Source organism: Musca autumnalis, unplaced genomic scaffold (assembly GCF_047663935.1).
Source record: "Musca autumnalis isolate F117 unplaced genomic scaffold, ASM4766393v1 scaffold_2, whole genome shotgun sequence".
NCBI lineage: Eukaryota > Metazoa > Arthropoda > Insecta > Diptera > Muscidae > Musca > Musca autumnalis.
In genome coordinates, this window is record NW_027411755.1 from 126,360,533 (window position 1) to 126,385,380 (window position 24,848).

Here is a 24,848-nt window from a genome sequence, read left to right on the forward strand (position 1 = left end):
GCGTGGACCTATACCGACAAATTTAAAGGGGAAGTTTGAGCACCCCCAACAAAGTCTAAATACCAAATTTCAGCCATTTCGGTGGAATATTGAGGCCAAAGCGTTCAAAATACCGAAAATCGGGAGGTACCGTTCTATGGAGGCTATATGAAGGCATGGACCGATGCCGACAAAGTTCTGGGGGAAGTTTTATACCACCAATGTATACTAAGTACCAAATTTCAGCCATTTCGGTGTGATAATGAAGCTAAAACCTTAAAAATACCTAAAATCGGGAGGTACCGTTCTATGGGGGCTATATAAAGGTGTGGACCGATACCGACAAAATTCTGGGGGAAAGTTTTATACCCCTAAATAAGACTACGTACCAAATTTCAGCCATTTTGGTAGGATAATGAAGCTAAAACCTTAAAAATACCGAAAATCGGGAGGTACCGTTCTATGGGGGCTATATAAAGGTGTGGACCGATACCGACAAAATTCTGGGGAAAGTTTTATACCCCTAAAGAAGACTACGTACCAAATTTCAGCCATTTTGGTAGGATAATAAAGCTAAAACCTTAAAAATACCGAAAATCGGGAGGTACCCTTCTATGGGGGCTATATGAAGGTGTGGACCGATACAGACAAAATTCTGGGGGAAAGTTTTATACCCCTAAAGAAGACTACGTACCAAATTTTAGCCATTTTGGCAGGATAATGAAGCTAAAACCTTAAAAATACCGAAAATCGGGAGGTACCGTTCTATGGGGGCTATATCAAAACGTGGACCGATATATCCCATTTTCAATACCAACCATCCTGCAAGTAATAAAAACTTCTGTACCAAATTTTGACTCTCTATCTTTAAAATTGCGAGCTGTATCTTGATTTCAACAGACAGACGGACGGACTGACGGACGGACGGACATGGTCAAATCGACATAGAATTTTATGCTGATCAATAACACTGTGACACAAAATGGAACTAAAAGTCTGGGGGGTGGAAAATTTCTTTTGAATGTGAAAGCCCTTGATGAGTATACTAAGAACCCAAAAGGAAATTTTCGCCATAGGTCAAGTTTCTGAGATATCGCGCGATGAAGTTTTTGATTTTTTCCCTATAATACTTTGGAAAATAGCTCCATATCTCCGTTTGGCGTTGTTGTAGCTTCATTTTGAGGTGACATGTCTTCAATCAAATCGATTGGCGAATCTTTTTGTAGAACATATCATTCTTCTAACTCAATGCCTTTCATGTCCTTTTCGTCCTTTATTTCTTGAACCGTAGTGAAAGTACCACAAGATGAGATTTTTCAACATCCAAAAATTCTACAAAAATGTTGCTCAGAAGATTTTAGGTACGGTTCTCTTTGACAACTAATCGATTTTGTCCCGTTTTCATTGTCCTTTTTGACATTTAATCGGTTTTGGTTCAGAAATAAACTAAGTTTTGTTTTTCTGTATATTCGTTATTGGGTATTTATTGGTATGTACACATAACCATTGGTTATTGCTTATGTAGACATCTGGGGTGCTTCTGAAATATTTACCACAAATAGCTATTGTAATGATGAACACGTTAATAACAAATTTTCTTGGAGGATAGATCCGGTTATCTCAATTTTTGAACCGGATATTCCGACATTAAAACCGATTTTTGAACCGGTTTTAAGTAACCGATTAAACTTATATGCATACCGTTAAAAAGCTTATAGAGTTGTCAATCAAATTAAATTATTTCGCTTCTGAAAACGATGTTAGTTGCAGTTCTAGAACAAAAAAACCGTTTTCTTGAACCGTTTTTAAGGAAAAATATCAATACGCGCAAATATGGAGATCAAAGGCTGGGGGGCGAAAAATTCTTTTTGGCGATGAAAGTCGATGAAGGTAATATTACGAACCCGGAAGGACAGTTATGCCGTAGGTCAAACTTCTGAGTTATGACGCGATCAAATTTCGTTAGGTTTTTTGTCATGTAGGTATGTATAGTTTGTCAATAAATTAATTTCGCTATAACTCAGAAGTTTGACCTACGGCATAACTGTCCTTCCGGGTTCGTAATATTACCTTCATCGACTTTCATCGCCAAAAAGAATTTTTCGCCCCCCAGCCTTTGATCTCCATATTTGCGCGTATTGATATTTTTCCTTAAAAACGGTTCAAGAAAACGGTTTTTTTTGTTCTAGAACTGCAACTAACATCGTTTTCAGAAGCGAAATAATTTAATTTGATTGACAACTCTATAAGCTTTTTAACGGTATACATATAAGTTTAATCGGTTACTTAAAACCGGTTCAAAAATCGGTTTTAATGTCGGAATATCCGGTTCAAAAATTGAGATAACCGGATCTATCCTCCAAGAAAATTTGTTATTAACGTGTTCATCATTACAATAGCTATTTGTGGTAAATATTTCAGAAGCACCCCAGATGTCTACATAAGCAATAACCAATGGTTATGTGTACATACCAATAAATACCCAATAACGAATATACAGAAAAACAAAACTTAGTTTATTTCTGAACCAAAACCGATTAAATGTCAAAAAGGACAATGAAAACGGGACAAAATCGATTAGTTGTCAAAGAGAACCGTACCTAAAATCTTCTGAGCAACATTTTTGTAGAATATTTGGATGTTGAAAAATCTCATATTGTGGTACTTTCACTACGGTTCAAGAAATAAAGGACGAAAAGGACATGAAAGGCATTGAGTTAGAAGAATGAAATGTTCTACAAAAAGATTCGCCAATCGATTTGACTGAAGACATGTCACCTCAAAATGAAGCTACAACAACGCCAAACGGAGATATGGAGCTATTTTCCAAAGTATTATAGGGAAAAAATCAAAAACTTCGTCGCGAGATATCTCAGAAACTTGACCTATGGCGAAAATTTCCTTTTGGGTTCTTAGTATACTCATCAAGGGCTTTCATCTCCAAAAGAAATTTTCCACCCCCCCAAAAATGCTGCTGCACAGTGTAATATATATATTTTATAGGGTCTCCGACGAATATTTCGATGTGTTACAAACGGAATGACAAATTTAATTATACCCTCCATATGGTGGAGGGTATAAAAACAATTAAGCAAATACTATTGCAGGGATGGGGTCTACATCATTACCATTGTGCAAGAGCGTTTCATGTATCGACATTACTTTTAGTAAAGTAATTCAGTTTAATCTCAGTTTTAGTTAATTTAATTTTTCTCTTGGGAAAGCAAAGAGTGGGGAGGAAATAGATTTCATACAAGGTTTTGCAGGAGAGAAAAATTCATTTACTCGGCTGTCCCAAAGATTTGTTAGGGACAACGGCGCTAGAAGTCCGTAGAACCCCGCTATGGACGGCTTATACAAGGGATTGGTTTGGTTTGGTTTTAGGACGCGCAGCTACCGTTGTTGGCAGCTACTTCACTCGGAGACCTTGAGGTCCATTGTGATCATCCTTAAAGAAACTGTGTGTTGTGGTTGGGCTATATGTGATGATGATAGATGCTGGACTATTGCGGATTTGTTGTGAAGTTGAGTATGTAGGTGATGCTGTGATGATGAATGTGAGTTTATAGGTGTTGCTGAGGTTGTGATGGTGGATGTAAGTTTATAATTGTAGAGTGGTTTTGATGGGTTGGATATGATGTTGATGGATGCTGATTTATAAGATGGGTGTTGAAAGTGGTGACTGGTTTATTCTGAAGTAATATGAGGTGGTTGGTCTATTTCCGGTTTGTTGATGTAAAGTGGTTTGGTGTGATGGGTGCGATGAGTAATGTATATGGATGCGCGGCTGCTGTGATTGTGACGAAGATGATGATGTAGTGGATGTGATGTGGGTGTGTTGCCGCTGAGGGTGTTGTTCAGTGTTGAGCCGATTTCTATCCCCCTGTGTGAAGGAGAAAGAAAAACAATGATTAATTAGTTTTGTTTGCCAGCCATGTGAGGTTTTTGGCAAATTGGTACAAGTAGATGGGGTCTATGTCGGAGAAGAAAGTCAGAGTATTTATCTCATATCTACCGAAGAATCGATGTCTCCTCGTGAGTAACGAGGGGCACCTACATAGTAGATGTTCGACCGTCTCTGTTTCTTCTGGATCTTGACATAGCCTACAGTAGTCTACACTACTGTTGTCCCATCTAGAAGTTAGGGACCTGACCATGTTGTGACCGGTAATGAGACCTACAGTGATCTTTATCCCTAACTTATTTAGTGAGAAAAGAGAGTTGGTTCTATGCTGAGAATAGCTGGGCCAGATTGCCTTGGATACCTTACAGCCAGTTTTCATTTGCCATCTTTGCCCCGCCTTCTCAAGGAAGTAACCTCGAAGTTTCCGGATGTAGTAGCACTTTGGTGGTCTGATAGATGACTCGACTGGTAAGTCAGTCGACTGAGAGCCACCCCGTGCTAGTTCATCCGCCTCTTCGTTTCCCTTTATATCACTGTGTCCTGGAACCCAGCAAAGATCAACGAAGTCGCGTACTTCAAGCAGAGCGTTTTTGCAATCGAGGATAGCTTTTGAGTTTATGGTCCATGACTTGAGAGCCTTAAGGGCCGCTTGACTATCGACAAAAATAGTCACCGGTCCTTTCAGGACACTCCCAAGTTCTTTGATCATCTCCGCTGCTTTCCTAATTGCAAAAATCTCTGCCTGAAAGACGCTGCAGTTATCGTTGAGTTTGAAGGATTGCTTAATTTGTGGGTTTTCGCAGAAGACCCCGGCACCTGTGCCATCCTCCATCTTTGAACCGTCTGTGTAGATGGCCAGACCGCCAAGAGGAGGGCTACCACTAGGCATCTCTGCTTGGGATTATGACGTTAATTTGGTTGAAATTGAGTGCAGTGGGTATATAGTCACTGATGTGATCGGGTCCACTGGACTCAAGTAAATCGGTGAAGGGGAAGAGGACCTTTGCATGTCCAAATCGTGAACACTGCCGCATACCTGCCTCTCTAAGCCTGAAAGCCGTTCTCGCCGCCTGAAAGTTGATAGTGATGTCCAGAGGTTGGAGATCCAGTATCACATTCAGGGCGGCTTGAGGTGTACTTCTAATGGCACCAGAGATTAGCAGAGATGCGGCTCTTTGAACACTAGATAATTTGGACAGAAGTGCACTGTTCCCGAGTGCATGCCACCAGACAAGCCCTCCATAGGTAAAAATTGGGAGAACCACGGTATCATACAACCAGTGTATGATCTTTGGTTTGAGACCCCAACTTTTACCAATGGAGTTCTTACAGGAATAGAGTGCCATAAAACCCCTCTTAACCCTCTCCTCAGTATTCCTTTTCCAATTTAAGCGTTGGTCCAGGATAACACCGAGGTATTTGGCTTCCGATGAGAGTTTTAGGGCAACACCATCCAGCTCTGGTAGCGGGAAATCGGGAATTTTGCGCTTCTTCGTGTAGAGTACGAGCTCGGTCTTCGTTGGATTCACACCAAGTCCATTGGTGCGAGCCCAGCGAGACAGCTGCACTAAAGCACGTCGCCTTAGGGGTGATATAGTCGACAAGAATTTGCCGCTTATGAGGATAACAACATCGTCAGCATAGGCTACCACCTTTGTCCTTAGTTGGTTGAAATTCACAAGAATTTCGTTTATTACAAGGAGCCAGAGGAGGTTATTGGAGGGAGGTTACAGGAGGGACTTACTTAGATCGTTTACAGCAACCTCGACTTCCTTTGATGTAGACAGCCTTTGAGGATTGCTTAACACCGAAGTCGTTTGTAAGCTGTAATTGTTCCAGTCTGTCCTCCTGGGATTCCTGTATGGTTTTTGTTTCTCCGAACTTATGGGGACTTTGAAGAGTATCATCTTGTGATCTGACAAAGAGCACTTTTCAGATACCTTCCAGTCCATAGCTTCGGAGTCTTCCAAATTGGTTAGGGTGATGTCAATCACTTCGCCTCTAACTCTATTTTGGAAAGTGGGTGTGGTACCCCTATTACAAATTCTTAAATTGTTTTGCAAAATGAATTTGAAAATTGACTCACCCCTAGTGTTGGTATCGCTGCTTCCCCAATGGAAGTGATGAGCATTTGCATCGCATCCAAGAATGATGTGGCCTGTGCTCCCCATTTCGTACATTAGATTATTTACGATACCGCCGGGTGGGTCGGGGTCTTCATAGGGCATGTAGACAGAGGCCATTATAAAGGGTTTTCCATGCCCTCTGTCCATCCTTATGGTGGTGATGTCTCCTCTGCTGAAATTAGAGAGAAGCATTAGTTTTAGGTTCTTTTTTCCGATTACACATGTTCTCACCTTGTCTCCGTTCGAGGCAGCGAGGACATTGTAGTTGTTATTACTCAGTCCAGCAACCTTATTATTGTATAAATAATGCTCCTGGACTAGAGTAATATCAATTTTGGAAGTCGAGAGAGTAAGTAGGAGTTCGGTAGCAGCAGCTTTACAATGATGCAGATTAATCTGCACCACACTGAGCTGCTGTCGCCTACCTCCTACTGTTGCTTTGTTGGGATCTTGAAGCATAACCTTCCCAATCCAAAATTAAGCAACCCCTCTCGACTACGTAAGTAGGCTTCCCCGCTAACATCCGTTGCAAAGCGAATGACAAGACCGCCGTTCTTCGGATAGGAGCTGAGAATTCTCCAGTTTTCCATCTGAAGACCGACGTTCTGCCTCTCGACTAACTTCAGTATTTTTTCCAGCTCCATAGATGGAGGGGGGACACATACTGAAGTCACCATCCCACACGGAATCTCAGCAATGCTGACAGCAGCCAAATCACTCCCCTCCCAAAGAGGATCAAGGTTGTTAACCGTAGATTTAAGGAAATCTGCAGATTCCTTATTCTCGCAGTTAACAACCATGACCCCCTTATAGGGGGCAGACTGACCGAGCCTCACTTTACTGCGATCCACCTCGTCTGAGATGAGGACGTCTCTAAGATGACCCTCGATTTGCAACCAATGACTTGTGCTGATCCTTCCATTGGGGTCAGCCTTGTCAATGATGGCCACTCTCAGGTCATCCGGAACTGTCCGTCGCAACGCACTGTCACTCTGCTTGGATGTGCAAGGTTTCTCTTGAGACCCGCTGGCTGGTTCACAAGGTTTTTGTGAAGGGACAACGATTGTGGAAGTATTACTCTTCCCTGTGTTGTCCTTCACACTCTCCTTGATCACCTTCGGCTCGCAAGGTTTTTGCGTGGTGGCGGTAGCTGCGGAGTGTGTAGCCCCACAGTTACTGGCACCTGCACTGACCTTGATTACCGGTGTAGCAGAGGTCTGCGAGATGATCGGTCGTGACAGGGATGACTTCTTCGCAGCCGGTGGTTGCTCCTCAGAGGACCTCATCCTCTTCACCACTACGGGTTCGGTGGAGTTTGTCTTCGAGGTACCACTGGTCTTTGAAGAAGTCTTCACTGGCACTGACTTCTCATCCCGTTTTTCGAGCTTCCCCCTGCCCATCAGCCGACCCACCTCCATCACCTTATTTATGGGCTTAGAAGAAGGGGCAGCAGAGGGGTTTGGGGAGGCAGCGGTTTTTTTGGGCCTGGTTTTTGACCTTGTTGGCTTCTTCGCAGTCTGTATGGACTGTGATTTTGCCAGGTCCCCGGCGGGTATAGTAGTAGGAGGGTGGTCTGTCGTCACATCCGTACGGGTTACGGCAGAATACCCTCCCTCACTCGACGTGGGAATTTTATTGATTTTGAAATCCTTAATCGTTAAGTGAGGATATTTTCTTTCGAATCTTCTCACAAACTTTAGGTTTTTCCTAATCAATTTAAATTCCCTTTCGGTGATGGTCTTGGGGTCCTTATCGACAAATCGCCCACAATACGAGATTGCAAAACGATAGTCTTTCCTATCCATAGCCTCTTTGCTTGCTCGTTTTGAGGTTGAGGGTTTTTGCGACTCATCCATGACCTCCATGGCTGCGTTATTTGTGTCGGTAAACCGGTTTTAAAAAAAATAGAATATTATTAATATTAAATAAAAATTGTATTCTTGAAAGTATACTGAATTAAAATAACACAAGGTACGGACCAAGTTGTAAATGTCAGATACCTTTAAATTTAAAAAAGATTTAGTCTAAAATGTATAGTTGTGACAATCCCGTTCAACTGAAAGATCTATAAAAAAACTGAGTATACGTAATATAACAAGGCAGTTTCAATGACGTTACTTATACGTTTTTGAATTAGTACAGTACAGTAAATTAGTACAGTAAAGGGTAACACCATGGTAATGCTAAAACAGCTGGATGAGCTGGGAGTTGAGTTTTTCAACAAAGTTCACAACATGTCGCTAGCCACCCTTATCGTGCCCGAAGTCTGGTAAATTTGCCAGGTGGTCTTTCTACTGAATCCAGGCAAGGATGCCTGGTGGTTTCGCTTTTGTTGTCCGTAGCAAAGACCCTTGAGACTTTTTCCTACCCAGCGTCAGAAATAGCTATTCAATTGCCGGTCATCAGCATGGGTGCCGTAACCAGCACGACAACAGCGCTGCACGTCATCTCCACACATATTTGTCGAGGACTCAACCAGAGAACGCCGTGTGATAGAACAGTGATGGTGGCGCTTGACTTATCAAAAGCCTTTGATACTATCAGGTATTCCACGCTGTTTGAGGACATTGCGCAAACAATCATCCGGCTTGAAACGTTGGATAATGAATTATATGTATGTGTGGACGCCAGTCGTACGTGGAATTCAGAAACAAGAAATCCAAATCAATAATATAATTTTATGAATTTTGCGGCTAATAATGGTCTAACAGTATTGAATGTTATAAAGTTTAGGGATAAAAAAGACGTCGTGGAGGGTCTTCATGCAGGTAGAAACGCTTGAGACCATATTAACAATTAACAATAATGAATCGGCCACAGACAAGTATGTAAAGAATGAATATTTGACGCAATATGTATTGCCAGATAATGGACCAATGCAAAACAGTCCGACTTTGCTTTTGAAAACATCAAAATACCTTTGGAAAGTGTAGATAGGGAAGAAAATATACGCTCAGTGCAGTATTTTGAAACGACCTACAACAGAGCTCTATTTTCTCTCTCAATAGTATTGGAAATACTTCATTTTACGAAATAGGTATTATCCCCTACTATCATAATAAATCACAAAAAGTGTGGCAAATCCAGTAAAACCCATCACTTATGTAAATTAAACCTCTTCTGAAAAATCTTGAATACCCAATTTTTAGGTTGGATATTCTTTATCAAGCTAAAAATTAAGCGAAATCTGGTTCACGGACATAATAATGATTGGGAAGACATCCCTACTGACATAATTAGGAAATATTATTGGCCATTATTCTGAAAGTCAGTAAAAAAGATCCAGAAAGCTCAAACAAGTTCAACTACCACCATTCTAATGGTTAGATCATGACATATTAATCTTATTTGTGTAAATTGCTAATGCAATATAACAACACTAAACTAAAAAACACATTTTAAGAAAAAAATTAAATAAAAAAATAAGAAAAAAAAAACTCAAAAATACTTTGAAATGAAAAATATTTCCCTTATATTTTTTTTCATTTGATAGATTTTTCCTTTATAAAAGTTTTCATAGAAACCGAATTGAGCCCCAGTACCCTTAGAGTGGAACATGCCGAGCCTTAATTTTGGGTTAACTAAGCTCATTAAAGCTCCAATGAATGTCCAAAGTGGATAGACAACTCATTAAGGAACACAACTTTGGTAATTCTTCAAGAAATCAGAAATTTACTCATTTTTGCAATACATTTATTGTCACATCGTAGTAGTAATTCTTATTTTAGTCTGTATTTGTTATAAAACGCAAATAAAATTTGCATATTTTGAAGCAATATTGTTTTGAGGACCAATAGCAAGAGATTTTCACAAAAAGCCTATAGTTTTTATCTAATTTGTTGCGACAAACGAACAATTGAAGTTTTCTACAATTTTGGTTTTTGCAATACATTTGTTGTCTAACTGTATGTACGAATATGTTCAGCTTCTGTTATTGGATGCTGCATTTATACGTAAGTTATTAAGAAAATGCAAATGTGAATTATTTTTTATACAATCCGTCATTTACTTAGGGATATAAAGGAGTCAATTTCTTCCCTTCGCATTATTTAGGGGTCAATTGTGTACTAGTACCGCTTAAAACTAGTTCCGGACTAATTAAATTGCGAAAATTGGAATTTTCGTTGCTACCGATTAATAAACACTGTTACAACAATAACAACAACTTGCTCTATCATAGAACCAAATCCAGCAATATATCCTCCTCAGTGACTTGATGACTAACTGTTGTCCAAAATGAAACCCGGATAAACGTATTGCTCCTTCCGAAATAAATATTAAATTATTTAAATACTTTTCGGGCATATCCTTTAGTGCTTTAATTTCAAATTCTCTCACTTCCATAGAATATACCGCCTTTACCAATGTATTCCAGTGGTTCACCTTTTTTAGTCTCATACTGACCGCTCTCTATTGGACAAATGTGAGTATCACATGTTTCACAATTATACCAAATAGCGGCAGCTTTATTTGAACACTTTTTTATTTGATGATTTTGGTGGCATTGTGGAGGAGTTATGAAGTGGATGAACGACATCGTCGTGTTTGCATCTCATAATCTACAACTGCTCTATTTTGCAATCAATAGTGCAATCGATTTATTGCCCGCTCTAGTGTATTCCCTTCAATCGTTTATTGTGAAACATGTGCCATTGTGCGGTGGATATTATTTTGCCGTGGGTTTTTTACTAACAGTTCCAACAAATGTTATTTAATTAATTTCTTGAATTTTTTAAATATACCGAGAGTATTAAATGCACCTCCCTCAACTATTCTACTATTCCTCTAGAAGAATTCTAAAGTGAAATTGCAACTCAAAATGGCAAAACGTTTCAGCCGATGAAAGAGTTTGGACGCAGGTTCTGGAACAGACCAATTATGAATTAATAAAAACTGTTATTTTCAAAACGATTGTATATTCCCTTTAATCGTTTATTGTGAATGATGTGACCTACTTTTAATCAACCATGCACCTCATAATTAAAGGGCGGTTCACATTATGCGTCATTTTGTTGTGACGCATAATGTGAACCGCCATCTTTTGTTGTCCATTTTGTTATCAATCTTTATTTCCGACCACACCACCATCTGGTGTAATTAATAATTATTCATGCCTTGAAGAGGTTGGTGTATGAACTAAACAATAACCCTTGTTATCGACTTGATGATTATCGATTTTTCCAACCAAATAAGAATCACGATGCAATGAAGGAATTCAAGAAAATTGAAGGAATGAAGGAATCAACTCAACGGAAATTATTTCCCCAACTGTTTGGTGTTTGGGGAGCTATACGGCCAACACAACAAAAAAAGATTGGGCCAGCAAATGTGCAAATGTAGTAGTTCGAACAGTTCAATCGCAACGATAAGAACAAAAGACGGTTTAGCCCGGTACGGTTAAAAACAAAATCGAAAATAAAGAAATACGCGGTGCTTTATTTTGAAAACACAAGCGTCGACGACGAATAAGAATCACAAAAAGAATTCCCAAAAATATTTAAGCCAGAATTGGTAATCAAGAAGAAGATAATTGGTAAAAGAATTGAAAATATTTAATACAGTTGGAAGAGAATTGAAAATTGTGAGAGCGAAAGCAAAAGAAATTCAAAATTTTAGGCGGTCAATGGCATTGAGAGTTGGATATGCAACACCCTTTTACTCAGAAGAAGAATAAGCGGGTCAAATTCGAAACAACTAATTATTTCTTTGTTTGTCGGAACCGCCGTGTGTGTTTTATGGAAAAATGTGATTAAATCATCAAAATGTTGATGTTGGATTAAAAAAAATAATTGAAATTTTAGAAATAATGATAATTATGGTGTGATAAAATTTTCACAATGTTAAATAACCATCAACAGGTGGTGGTTGCTAGGAGGTTGTTTATTCAATTGTTCTTATCAAATATAATAAAAGAATATATTTTAAAAAATTTAACTAATACACATGTCAATTTGTGTTTTGTTTTTAAATAGTATAAAAACAACAACAAATAAAAACAAAAGTCAACAAAACAACACCACATCGTTATTTCTAATAGGTTCCGTTCTATCGATCACTGCCTGATAAAAAGTTGTTTAAAGTTTAATATTATCGTTTCCATTGTTGTTGTTGTTGTTTTACTTTGTTAATAAAATACAACAATAGTGCCGTGCCGTGTCCGCCGCTTGAAAAATTCATAATTATCTTTGAGATACAACTGCATACCGGTTGATGACGTTATAAAAATGCCCCTCCTTCTCACCTCAAATACCCGCAACGAATTTCAAATGAGTGATCAGAACAAATATTTGTTTGTTGTAGCTGCTGTTGTTATTGTTGTTGTTGTTGCTGCTGCTTTACCTTATAATTGCTCGTTTTGAATGTCGCTGATGTTGTTTTTAACGCTGTGCTGTTGTTGTTGTGCCGTTTTAAAGCCAAGGAATCACCAACCAACATCATCATCGCCTCAACTCAGGTATGAATCATCCATCCAAAGGTGTCATTCATTAAAAAGAAATATAAAATTCTTAATTTATTGATTTTATTTTTAACAACAACAAAAACTTTTTTATGACATTTGAATGCAAACAGTTAAAGCTATTTTTATTCGGAAATTTAGTTATGAAATTTAGGCGCAATGTATGGCGAAAATTATAATTTTCGAAATATGCGATTGATCTCGAATAAATGCAAAACGTCAAAAAATGGAACAAATCTCGTTTAGAGGCACCTCTCGGATCGGACTGAAATTTTTACCATAGGTAGTTCTTGGGACCCTGATCACAACAAGATATATATCTTTCCCGGGTGAACTCGAAACATCCCTATATATGGGTTTTGAAATTTCGGAAATGTTTTTATTTAACACCGTTACCTTATTCAGGGCACCCCTCGGATTGGGCTGAATTTGTTACCATAGGGAGATATGGGTCTTGACTTTTTTAGGAAAAGTGATTTCTAATGCCGTCATTAATTTGAAAAGGTAATTTAATTTTCTAATAATAATTTATAACAAGTAAAACAACGTTAACTTCGGCTTTGCCGAACTTTGTATACCCTCCACCATAAAATAGTCTTAATTAAAATGGAATAATTACTTTGATTTCACAACTTTAGATGAAAACATTTTCCGACCATGGATACCACAAATGCCTAAATTATCTAATCTAATCTAAAAAATGTTTTCAGCCAGGTGAAAGGTACCGCCTATGGGGCTATATCAAAGTATCTACATATCTTTACAATTTTTGGTGGAAAAGTTTTATTACTACAGGGAACTTCAAAAGTCAAATTACGGGTAGTTCCGTCAATCAATGTAGCTAAGACCCTCAAAATACCGAAAATCGGGAGGTACCGTTAAATGGGAGCTATACCAAAACATGGACGTATGTTGACGATTTTTAATAAAGAAGATTCCTGACCACTGAAAATTCAAATATCAAATTACAGCTAGTTCGATTTTTGGTGCTAAGTTTCATGACCACAGAGAACCTCAAATGTCAAATTACAGGTAGTTCGGTTAAAAATTATAGCTAAAATTCTCAAAATACAGAAACTCGGGGGATACCGTTACATGGGGGCTATACCAAAACAAAGACCTATATTGACGGTTTTTGGTGGAGATGGTTTGTAACCACTGTGAACCTTAAATATTAAATTACAGGTAGTTTGGTAAAAAAAATACAGCTAAAATCCTCAAAATACCGGAAATCGGGAGGAACCGTTATATGGGGGCTATACCAAAACATAGACCTATATTGACGATTTTTAGTGGAGAAGTTTGGTGACCAGCTAGTTCGGTTAAAAATTGTAAGCAAAATCCTAAAAATATCAAAAATCGGGAGGTAACATTATGTGGGGGCTATACCAAAATGTGGACCTGTGCTGACGATTTTTAGTGAAGAAGTTTCGTAACTACTGAGAACTTTAAATGTCAAATTACAGTTAGTTCGCTTAAAAGTTGTAGCTAAAATCCTCAAAATACCGAAAATTTTGAGGTACCTTTATATGGGGGCTATACCAAAACATGGACCTATGTTGACGGTTTTTGGTAGAGATGTTTTGTGACCACTGTGAACCTTAAATATTAAATTACAGGTAGTTTGGTCAAAAAATGAGAGAGGTACCGTTAGATGCGGGCTATACCAAAACGAGGACCGATATAGCCCATCTTCGAACTTGAGCTGCGTATGGAGAAAATACACTCGGGTCCAAAAATACATCGCTCTAGCTCATATTGTGGAGTGATTACAACAGACGGACATGGGTATATGGACTCAGACTTTTATTCTGATCAAAGATACCCATATATACTTTATAGGGACGGAAATGTTTAGAAAAACTAACTTAATATACCCTCCATATTATGACGGAGGGTATAAAAATTATTGAAAGTGGGTTACACTACACGAACAAACATTTTTCAAAATTTTAAGTTTCTCCTATGGACAAGTGCAAAAATCGGCTACGCGAATAAAAGTACTCTCCATAAGCATTAAAACGATATCCATATTGAAATGTCAAGACCCATATCTCGAGAAGTATGGTCTTCCCCGGGGGAAGCTATAAATATTTGTGATCAAGGTCCCGAGAACTCGATTCGAGAGATGTATGTGGAATTTACTTTTTTGCAACTTTTATCATTAAAAAAAGTACGGGAACGGAGCTATGCAAATCGTCACATGAAATACCCAAAATGAGGGCTAAGTTAGTGGGATTTTGTAACTTTTTTTGCCATTACAGACAAAAATCGGCAAAATTAAAACGCAAAATGAAAAATTGAAAGAAAAGTTGACAGCACTTCCTGTGTCGGTAGTGATTAGCGACAACTTTAATTAATTATTGTTGGTAATTCTGTCGTTAACTAGTTACAGAATCGCAATACAGGTGACGATATATTATGACCGAATCTACTTTAGACAATTTTAAGTCAAATTAGCTATGTCGAAGCTGGTTAGCGAGAGTTTAACTCCCTTGAGTGATAAGACTCCGGTCGCAACCGATAGGCCCACCCTTTCCAGGTTGTTGTAAAAGTATATGATATGTTTGTTGTTTCGCGATTCTGCTTAATCTCCAGCTCTAGGAATGTTGCTGCTTCGATGGGTTATAACCACCAAGCTACTGGATTTAGTTGAGAAGGTTTGGTAGGCCTCTTGAAGGGGTGCAGAGTGTCGTACGAGCCTATGCAGCATGCTGGGCAAATGTTTTGCACGGTGTCATCGATCCTTGTCCTATAGGAATTTTAAAGGCTGCATCATTCCGAGCGTAGTTAAGCCCAATCTACTCTGGTTTGTCGTGGCGATAGAGATGTTCTCCGAGGACCCGCATGCTATTGAAACCTGCATGATAGGCTTGTGGGTCTAGGGCTTCTCTCTTGTAGCGTTGGACCTCTCGTTCCAGATCATTAAGATCCCTCCAGACATGCCGGAGTGGGGGAGTCCTATTCACCATATGGTGATTATGACGGCTCTCGCGGTAACACCCGAGCAGGTACTGCAACGAAAGCATGTGATTGTGTTGCTATAATGGAAGAATCTTTGCCTCCTCATGTAAATGGTCCACTAGAGTCATGATAAGGCACCCTGTTGCTGTTCCCAGGGCGGCATTCTGAGAATTTTGAATATTTTCCCATCGCGTTGCACTTAGATTAGCGAACCAAACTGGCGTCGCATACCAACCCACAGGCTGACCTATCGCGTTATATGTGGTCAACAAGGTTCCTTTATTTACACCCTAAGTGCTGCCGACTAGGGACTTGGGGACCTTGTTCCTACATTTCAGCTAGTCGCAGATAGCTGCGGCATGCGCGGACGACACGACATGAGTGACCCTTAGATTTTTTGGGTAGTTTGTGGTCGGAATTCTGTTGCCATCGACCATGACATTCAACTCAGTGCTCACCTCTGCAGTTCATGTGTTGAATAGAGTGGCCGTAGATTTAGTGGCGGATATTCGCATATTCCTCGGGTGCAAAAAAAAAAAATAAGATCAGCCAAATAGGAGTTCAGACTTTCAAAAATGAGATCAGGGAAGATACCTAAAGCCAAGATCGCACAATCTTTGCATACGTTACGATCTCAATGCGGTCTGGAGGGGGTGGAATACAGGAGAGGTAGAGGTTAAAAAGTTTCGGAGATATCATTACACCTTGGGGAACTCCCTATTTTAATCTACGGAGCTTCGACTTCTAGTTCCTGAATTCCACGTACGACTGCCGTCCACATACATAAATAATTAATTATTCAACGTTTCAAAATTGGCCGGAGAGAATTCTGCTCGCTGTCCATAAACAGCGTGAAGTGCTTGACAGTATTAAGGAGTTTTGACAAGTCTAGCGCCACCAAAACTGTCCTATCGCACACATTGCTCTGGTTGAGACCTCGACTAATATGTGTGGATATGGCGTGCAACACTGTTGTCGTACTGTGCTCCTTACGGAACCCATGCTGATGATCGGCAACTGGATAGCTATTTCTGACTGGAGGTGGGCGCGTGTCGTGATTAGTGCGTATTCGTGCCTTCTCGAAAAACGCCGTATTTGTGTGTTAAAGTGCATACAAATTTTGCCCGCGTATGTGCATGTTGGTGCCTAATTTTTCAGACACGCTCCCACCTCTATTTCTGACGCTGGGGAGGAGTAAATCCTCAAGAGTCTTTGCTACGGGCTAGCGGGCCCAATCTGCCCATTTTCCTGACGTAAGGTGGCTAGCGATAGGTTGAGAACTTTAGTGAGATAGTCCACTCCCGGTTCATCCAGCTGTTTCAGCATTGTCTGATGACAATATTCCACATCTTCGCATCAGTCAGCGTAAAGTCTCCAAACGTGACTAAGGTCCTCTTATCCTTCTTTGCATGGTTCGAGAATGACTTGACCTGTTAGTATTGAATAGACTGGTGCAAGATAAAAACTAATCCCGTGTCTCCACTTCTGGCGCGATCCTCCCTCATTTGAAACCACCACAACGCTGTAAGCAGCAGTTGTTGCTTATCTTGGTTTCCAGCACCGCCGCGACCCTGATATTATTCTGACTCAAGAAGTCTGCTATTTCCTCGATCTTACGTCGGAGTCCATTAGCATTAAATTGCAAAAAGGATGCAATTCAGGGATTGGAACAACATTGGCTGGTGTTAGGTGCTGCGTGTACGGCTGCTGTTGGGAGACATAGTCTCAGTCGTTGTCCCTCGCATAGACGAGTACGGAACAAGCCATGAGATGCACCCACTTCCGGCATATATTGAAACTCACCGAATGTTGAGTGTGGTGGATGAGGATGTGGCAAACTGAGCACATGCATATTTCAGAATTCCGGTTTCCCTCTTTCAGTAACACAGTACTTGGTGGTACCAAAAGTTTATAAACATAAAAATTTTAAATACATTTTGCTTGGCAACACATGTTTTAATATCTAAAAGAGCTTACTGATAAGAGAGTTGCTACTGACTGACATATAAACCCCCAGGCGAAGCCGCTGAAGCTAGAACTATAAATTTGGAATGTGAGTTTTTAGAAATTCATAGTGAAAGGGTACGAAAGATACCAAATGTTGTGTGTTAGTGATAGGGTAAAACCAGAATTCGGAAATTCGGAATGTGAGTCACCGTTGTTGTTAGGAAATTCGAACTAAAGGGGTACTATATGATGTGCAAATGTATTTAGCGAACGGGTAAACCAATAAATCTGAAATTAAGAATGTCGGTCGCTGCTGATGTGTAGGGGTGAGATATGGCCGATTTTTTGGAATTTAAACTACGAACAGTACTTTGATAGCAATAAATTTTTCAAGTTAAATACTAATTAAAATTGGTATTAGTACAACAATACCTTGTATGTACCGACGTAGACAGGGGAAAGACCCGGGGGAAATGGTAATTTTTTAGATTTTTTTGTTTATTTTACTCACAAAACATAAAATCTTGTCCGTTAGAATAACGAACAAAAAAGACGAATAATTGTGCACCATGACAATGTGAGCTCACACAAATCGTTTCAAATCAGCGCCTTTTTGGGACGGACAAAACGTGGGATTTATGGCACCCAATGATTTTATTTTATGCCCGTATGTTAAGAAAAAAGGCGTGGTCAACGATTTTCGTCGCAAAAAGATGCTGTTGAAGCGTTCAAAAATCATGTTTTGGAGGTGTCTCAATAAGAGTGGAAAAAGTACTTCGACAAAAGGTTTGAGCGCTCGGAAAAGTATATAAATCATGCTGGAGAATACTTTAGAAAACAATAAAACTATTTTGATTTAAGTTAGAAATTTTCCTAGTAGCCCTCGTATACCCTCTTTAGCCATACGAAATGTACATATGTATGTAGAAAATCAATCATTATAACTTAATACACATGGTTTGCATTACAGTTTTGACACTATTCATTACTTACTTACTTAGCCGAACTAAGAAAAGATCTCCATTCCTCTCTTTTTGTTGCTTTATTTTCCCAATCTGAATGTCGAGTCTTCTGATTTACGCCTTTTTAGTAGGTTCATCATCACCCATTCTCATGACATGGACTAGCCATCGCAATCTTTGCATCTCGATACGTTTAACTATTCAGATGTCGATATATCAGATGTCGATATTCGACGTCAACGCAGATTGGCCCGTAGATCTTTCTAAGAATTTTCTTCTCAAACACACTAAGCACTGCCTTATCTGCTTGCGCAAGTACCCATGCTTCGGAGCCATACATTAGCACGGGTAGTATCAGCGTTTTGTGTAGTGTTATTTTTGTTTGACAAGATGTGGCTTTGTTTTTAAATTGCTTACTTAAACCATAGTAGCATCTGTTGGCCAATACAATTCTTCTTCTTATTTCACAACTGATGTTGTTTGTTGTGTTTATGGCAGTGCCAAGGTAGACGAAGTCTTTAACTACCTCAAAATTATAGGTACAAACTTCCACAGTTGGTCCGAGCTCTACGGACGCTTTGCGCGTCGACACCATCAATTTGGTCTTTTCGCCGTTTACCGCCAGACCCACTTTCGCAGATTCTGCTTCGACCTTTCTAAAGGTATCAGTTACTTCCTTTACCGATTGTCCCATGATGTCTATGTCATCAGCATAGGCAAGTAACATGTGGCTATTGGTGTAAATTGTGCCATTTCTTTTGACATTTGCATCTCGTATTACCTTTTCCAGCAAAATGTTGAATAGGTCACACGAAAGGATGTCTCCTTGTCTGAAACCTCTTTTGGTACCAAACTCTTCGGAGAGGTTCTTTCCTATTTTAACTGAGGACCTCGTGTCAGTCAAAGTCATTTTACGGATGAGCTTTGCGGGGATACCAAATTCAGACATGGCTTGGAATACCTTTGAACGCAGCGGGCTGTCGAAGGCTGCTTTATAATCGATAACAAGGTGATATGTGTCGATCTGCATCTCTTGGGTCTTCTCCAGGATTTGCCGCAGGGTAAATATCTGGTCAATGGTGGACTTGCCAGGTCTAAAGCCACATTGGTAGGGTCCAATTATTTCGTTGACCATTGGCTTTAGTCGTTCGCACAATATCCCTGTCACTATCTTATAGGCAGTAGGGAGAAGACTTATGCCCCTATAGTTGGAGCATACAGTCGTATCTCCTTTCTTGTGGACGGGACACAGAATGCTCAGGTTCCAATCGTCGGGTACGCGTTCTTCCTGGCAGATCGTGCTAACTAGCTGATGCATACACCTTATCAGCGCGTCGCCTCCGGTTTTAAACAGCTCGGCTGGTAAGCCATCGGCTCCTGCTGCTTTATTATTTTTCAGCCAGTTGATTGCTGTTTTTACCTCATCTTGGCCCGGTGGTATACATTCTATACCATATTCTGGGATTGGATCTGTGGTATCATCGTCTCCGCTACTATTGGATAGCAGCTGATTGGCTATCTGTATCTGTTACCTTGCTGGTCTGTACAGGAGGATGTGCCTGTACCAAAGCCATCTGTTTAATGTTTCACTCATTGGTAGAATTTTCGGACTTCATTCTGGCTCCTGTACATCTCGATTTTTTCGCACTCCCGCTTTTCCATTTCTCTCTTTTTCTTGCTGAAAAGACGTTTCTCTTCTCTCCTTTTCTCCCGATATATCTCTCGTGCGCTACGCGTTGCTACTGATTGTAAAGTAGCTCTATATGCCGCATTTTTCTCTTCGGTAGCAGCACGACACTCCTGGTCATACCATGAATTCCTTTGTGGAGGTCTCTGGTAACCAAGTATGGATTTTGCGGCTGTTTGCATGGAGTGGGCAATATTTTGCCATTGTGTTGTTATGTTATCGGGACAAAGAGTGCTCTCATTAAGCAATTGGGCTAGTTGAGTGGAATATGCTGTGGCTATCTGTTATGTTTGCAGCCTATCGATGTCCAACTTCCGCGTTGTGCCTGTTCGTGCTTTATTTGCAACGTTTAGACGGGTACGTACCTTTACTGCAACAAGGTAGTGGTCCGAATCAATGTTTGCGCCTCGGAACGATCGTACATCCAACACGTTCGACGAATATCTTCCATCTATCACAACATGATCAATTTGATTACTTGTTCTTTAATCTGGAGACAGCCAGGTGCCCTTATGAATATCGAGATGATTAAATCTGGTACTGCTAACTACCATGTTTTTTGCAGCTGCAAAGTCTATCAGCCTCATACCATTGTCAGATGTTTCACTGTGGAGACTGAAATTCCCGACTGTTGGGCCAAAGATATTCTCCTTTCCAATGTTGGCATTCAAATTGCCTAGATTAATTTTAATGTCATGGGCAGGGCAACCGTCATATGTTTCTTCCAAGCGCTCGTAAAATATATCTTTGGTCTGTTCGTCCTTTTCTTCAGTGGGAGCATGAGCGCAAATAAAGCTGATGTTGAAGAATTTAGTTTTTATTCGAATTGCAGCAAGTCTTTCATTCACTGGGGTGAAGCTGGATACCAGATGTTTTAGTCTCCGACTAACTACAAATCCGCAACCAAACTCATGCTTTACGTCATGGCAGCTATAATACAGTGCGTCACCTTTAGGTGTTGTTGTGACGCCTTTCCCAATCCATCGTATTTCCTGTATGGCAGTAATATCGGCCTTGTACTTTTCAAGTACGTCTGCCAATGCGAAGACTGCACCTTCTCTATAAAGAGTGCGAACATTCCAGGTGAAGATTCTCAGATCATGGTCCTTAAAACGTTTGCGGGGTTCGTAAATTTTAGAGCAGTTTGGTTTTCTTTTTCTTCGTTTTTATAGTAGGATGCTTCTTTCTAGAGGTGGGTTACAACACGACGCCCAAACTTATTTTTATCGTTTTAATGGGTGAATGTGATGTACATGTTAGCTCACTACTTTTAACGGCTGTTAAAGGCAGATCTCCGGGTGACACCACGGGTGGTCAGTGAGATGAGAGAGATACCAAGAATAATCCTGGGTTTTTCCATGTTAAAGCCGATCAGGACCGTTCCTTGGTATCTTTCATACCCTATGTCACCCATACTATTCATAAATTAAAATTAATAAATATACTTTTATTTTTGAAATATGCATTCGAAGCCTATTATATCTGCCGCCAAATGTATTTCAAAGTCGTTAAGTTAAAACGAAATTCTGCAGCACAATATATGCTCACTACTTCCGGAAATATTTTTGTAAAAAACATAATATACTGTAGATATTTTAGCTAACCGCACATATTTATGTGTGTCTGCGTTGTATATAAATCTCCATTAAAACAAACGTTTACCTTTCTAAGCAAATTACTCATATGAATCTATCGGTACTTTTCATTTGTGGTTAATTGTTTTTTTTTTGAAACTTGATATGTTTGAATTGTGAAATTAAAAACAAAAACCAATAATAGTCGACTCATGAATTACTTTATAAAATTACCTTGAGACCGAACGGAAAAAATGACAATTTTTGTAAGTTCACCGCTATCAACTTACAAAATTATCTTTTATTTAGCAAAACGAAACGGCATTAACGCAATGCATGTAACAAATTGATAAGAAAATCATAATTGATATGAAAGACATTATTGTCTACAGGATTCTGACAATGATGGATTTTGTAAACATGTCTAAAGTAAACTAAAATACAAAAACATTTCAAATTACTGCAAGTTCAATGTAAATCTAAATCTAAATACTGAAAGTACATAGATATGTATGAATGATTGTATGTAAATGATGAAAATATTACAGACCGGATGTTACCGTTCAGATGTAGGTTATTAATGAGCCAAAAGTGTGATTATAACTACAAGCAGAACGTAACCGCTATCTAACTCCCCTCCCCATTCACATAACAAGAGGGGAGGAATTTGTAGATTTTATCTATTGATAAGAAAAAAATGGCTGTTAGAAAATGGTTGTCATGGTTTATAGAGCTTTGTATACGATTACATGTACAGGGGATTTTACAGATACAAACGAGTATGTGTCTCTCGCAACCAATAAATTCGTACCGCAATTTTCAGATAATGACTTAGTTTTTTTTTTTTTTAAACAGAGGTAGAAATAATTCGTGCAGCTCTAACAATAGCAGCAAACCCTAATAAAAGTCTTATGGTCTTTTATGAAATGTTCACTCAAAAAAACTTTCCTTTCAATTCGTGGATTTTGAAAACTAGATTTTTCTTCGTCCCCTTTAATGTAATAAAATTTTCTATTATTTAGTAGAAATCCTTACTACAATATATCGACAACATATACCTTGTAGTCATACATTCATACACCTTCTCTTAACTATGGTGCACGTTATGCAAATTAACAATTTAATAAGCACTTTAACGAAAAAGTTTTTAAATTTGCAATTTAACAAATAACCACAACTAAATACATTTCAGATGATCTCATATACAAAATTTATGTTATTGTTGTTGCTTTGCTAATAGTTGTTGTGCACGAGTTCAATTTTGTTCAATGCAAAATTTCAACATAAAATAACACTAATAAACAACATTTTGGGGGAACATTGCAAAATGTTTTACCTGAAATAAATATGTCAGTAAACGTACACTGGTAACATACAGCGAGTTCCGTTCGAAATTAGGTGGTATCGATCATATATTTTTGTGGGCTTGGTGAGTACATACACCACCCCCTCCCTCACGTGCTGCTTCTGGGATATTTGTGGAACAATTATACTGTATTATTAAGTACATAAAAATCATTTTTGAATTTTGAACGTTTTAATGGCCTAAAAACCAACCAATTTTTTAGCAAAGCTTGATTTTGACAGTCAACAGTTTTTACACCCTACACCACTATGTGGGGAGGGTATAAAAAGTTGGTTTTGGGCAAAAAGCGTATAACGCATCGAAATAATGGTCGTAGACCCATACATATATAGGTACATACATATACCAAAATCAATGTCTCGACGAGCTGAGTCGATCAGGTTATGTGTGTCCGTCCGTCCGTCTGTCCATCTAAACCTTGTAATCACGCTACAGGTCGCAATTTTAATCTGATCGTCACCAAATTTTGGGTGTTGATGAAGGAGCTTGTTGTTGTAACAGTGTTTGTTATTATGTTTTTTATGTTCGTTCTTCTGTTCAATCTGGCTCTCCAGTCTATCTCCAGTTCCAGGCAACTGCATCCGTGTGAATACTATTTAAACCTGCTTGATATGCTTGTTGATCTAGGGGTTTTTCCCTGTATCGTTGGACCTCTCCCTCTAAAGCATGGATATCCTTCCTGATCTGCCTGAATGTGTCGGGCCTACCCACAAGATGGTGATTGGGATGGCTCACACGGTAACATCCAAACAGGTACTGCAACGAAAGCATCTCATTGTGTTGCTTTACTGGAAGAATCTCATGTAGATGGTCCACTGAAGATTTGAGGAGGCACCCTGTTTCTGTTCTCAGGGTGGCAATCTGGCAAGTTTGAATCTTTTTTCCAATTTGTATCACATATTCTCGGGGACCAGACTGGCGCCGCATAGCTTACCACAGACCGACCTATCGCGTTATATGTGGTGAACAAGGTTTCTTTATCTGCACCCCAAGTGCTGCCGGCTAGGGACTTGAGAACCTTGTTCCTACGTTTCAGTTTGTCGCAGATAGCTGTGGCGTACGCGCACGACGTGTCGAATGTGACCCCTAAAATTTTGGACACTTCATTCAATTCTCTTCCAAACTGCGCTGTCCATGTGGTGAACAGAGTGGCTGTTGATTTTGTGGCGGAAATCTGCATATTCCTCGAATGGAAAAAGGTGGTAAGATCGGTTAAGTAGTTCTTCAGTCTCTCACAGATGTCATCAGGATAGGTACCAGGATCGTGCAATCATCCGCATACGTAACGATCTCGATGGCGTCTGGAGGGGGCGGAATACAGGAGAGGTAAAGGTTAAACAGTTCCGGAGATATCACCCCACCTTGGGGTACTCCTTGTTTCACTCTACGGTGTTTGGACTTCTTGTTCCTGAATTCCACGTCCGACTGGCGTCCACACATATAATTTACTATCCAACGTTTCAAGCTTGGCCGGAGGGTTGTCTGCTCAATGTCCTCAAACAGCGTGGAGTGCCTTGCTGTATTAAAGGCTTTTGATAAGTCAAACGCCACCATCACTGTTCTATCGCACGGCCGTCTCTGGTTGAGTCCTTGACAAATATGTGTGGTAGTGGCGTGCAGCGCTGTTGTCGTGCTGTGCTGCTTACGGAATCCATGCTGATGATCGGCAACTAGATAGCTATTTCTGATACTGGGGAGGACTAAGGCCTCAAGGGTCTTTGGGCTTGTACGATTCACTTTTGCTGGCATCCTTGCCGGGCTTCCGTAGTGGGACCACCCAGACTTCGGGAACAATGAGGGTGTACATATGTTTGTATTTGTTGATGAAGGAGCCGAAGGGGATGGTTGATTTTGGTGATGGATGGATAATATCCAGGGGTCG

The 24,848-nt window shown here is 39.7% G+C and overlaps 1 protein-coding gene across 40 annotated transcripts in view; it reads left to right on the forward strand.

Annotated features, from left to right (window-relative positions):
* Positions 1–11,283: 11,283 nt before the first annotated feature.
* Pvr (PDGF- and VEGF-receptor related) overlaps positions 11,284–24,848 on the forward strand; it is a 315,628-nt gene continuing 302,063 nt past the window's right edge. For 7 of the 40 annotated variants that reach the window (XM_073969221.1, XM_073969261.1, XM_073969220.1 and 4 more), the window contains exon 1: positions 11,353–11,542. The gene's annotated coding sequence lies outside the window, so the exon portion shown is untranslated. Of the gene's footprint in view, positions 11,885–24,848 lie in introns of all 40 variants that reach the window. The other 33 variants (XM_073969223.1, XM_073969222.1, XM_073969227.1 and 30 more) reach the window with 15 other exon arrangements.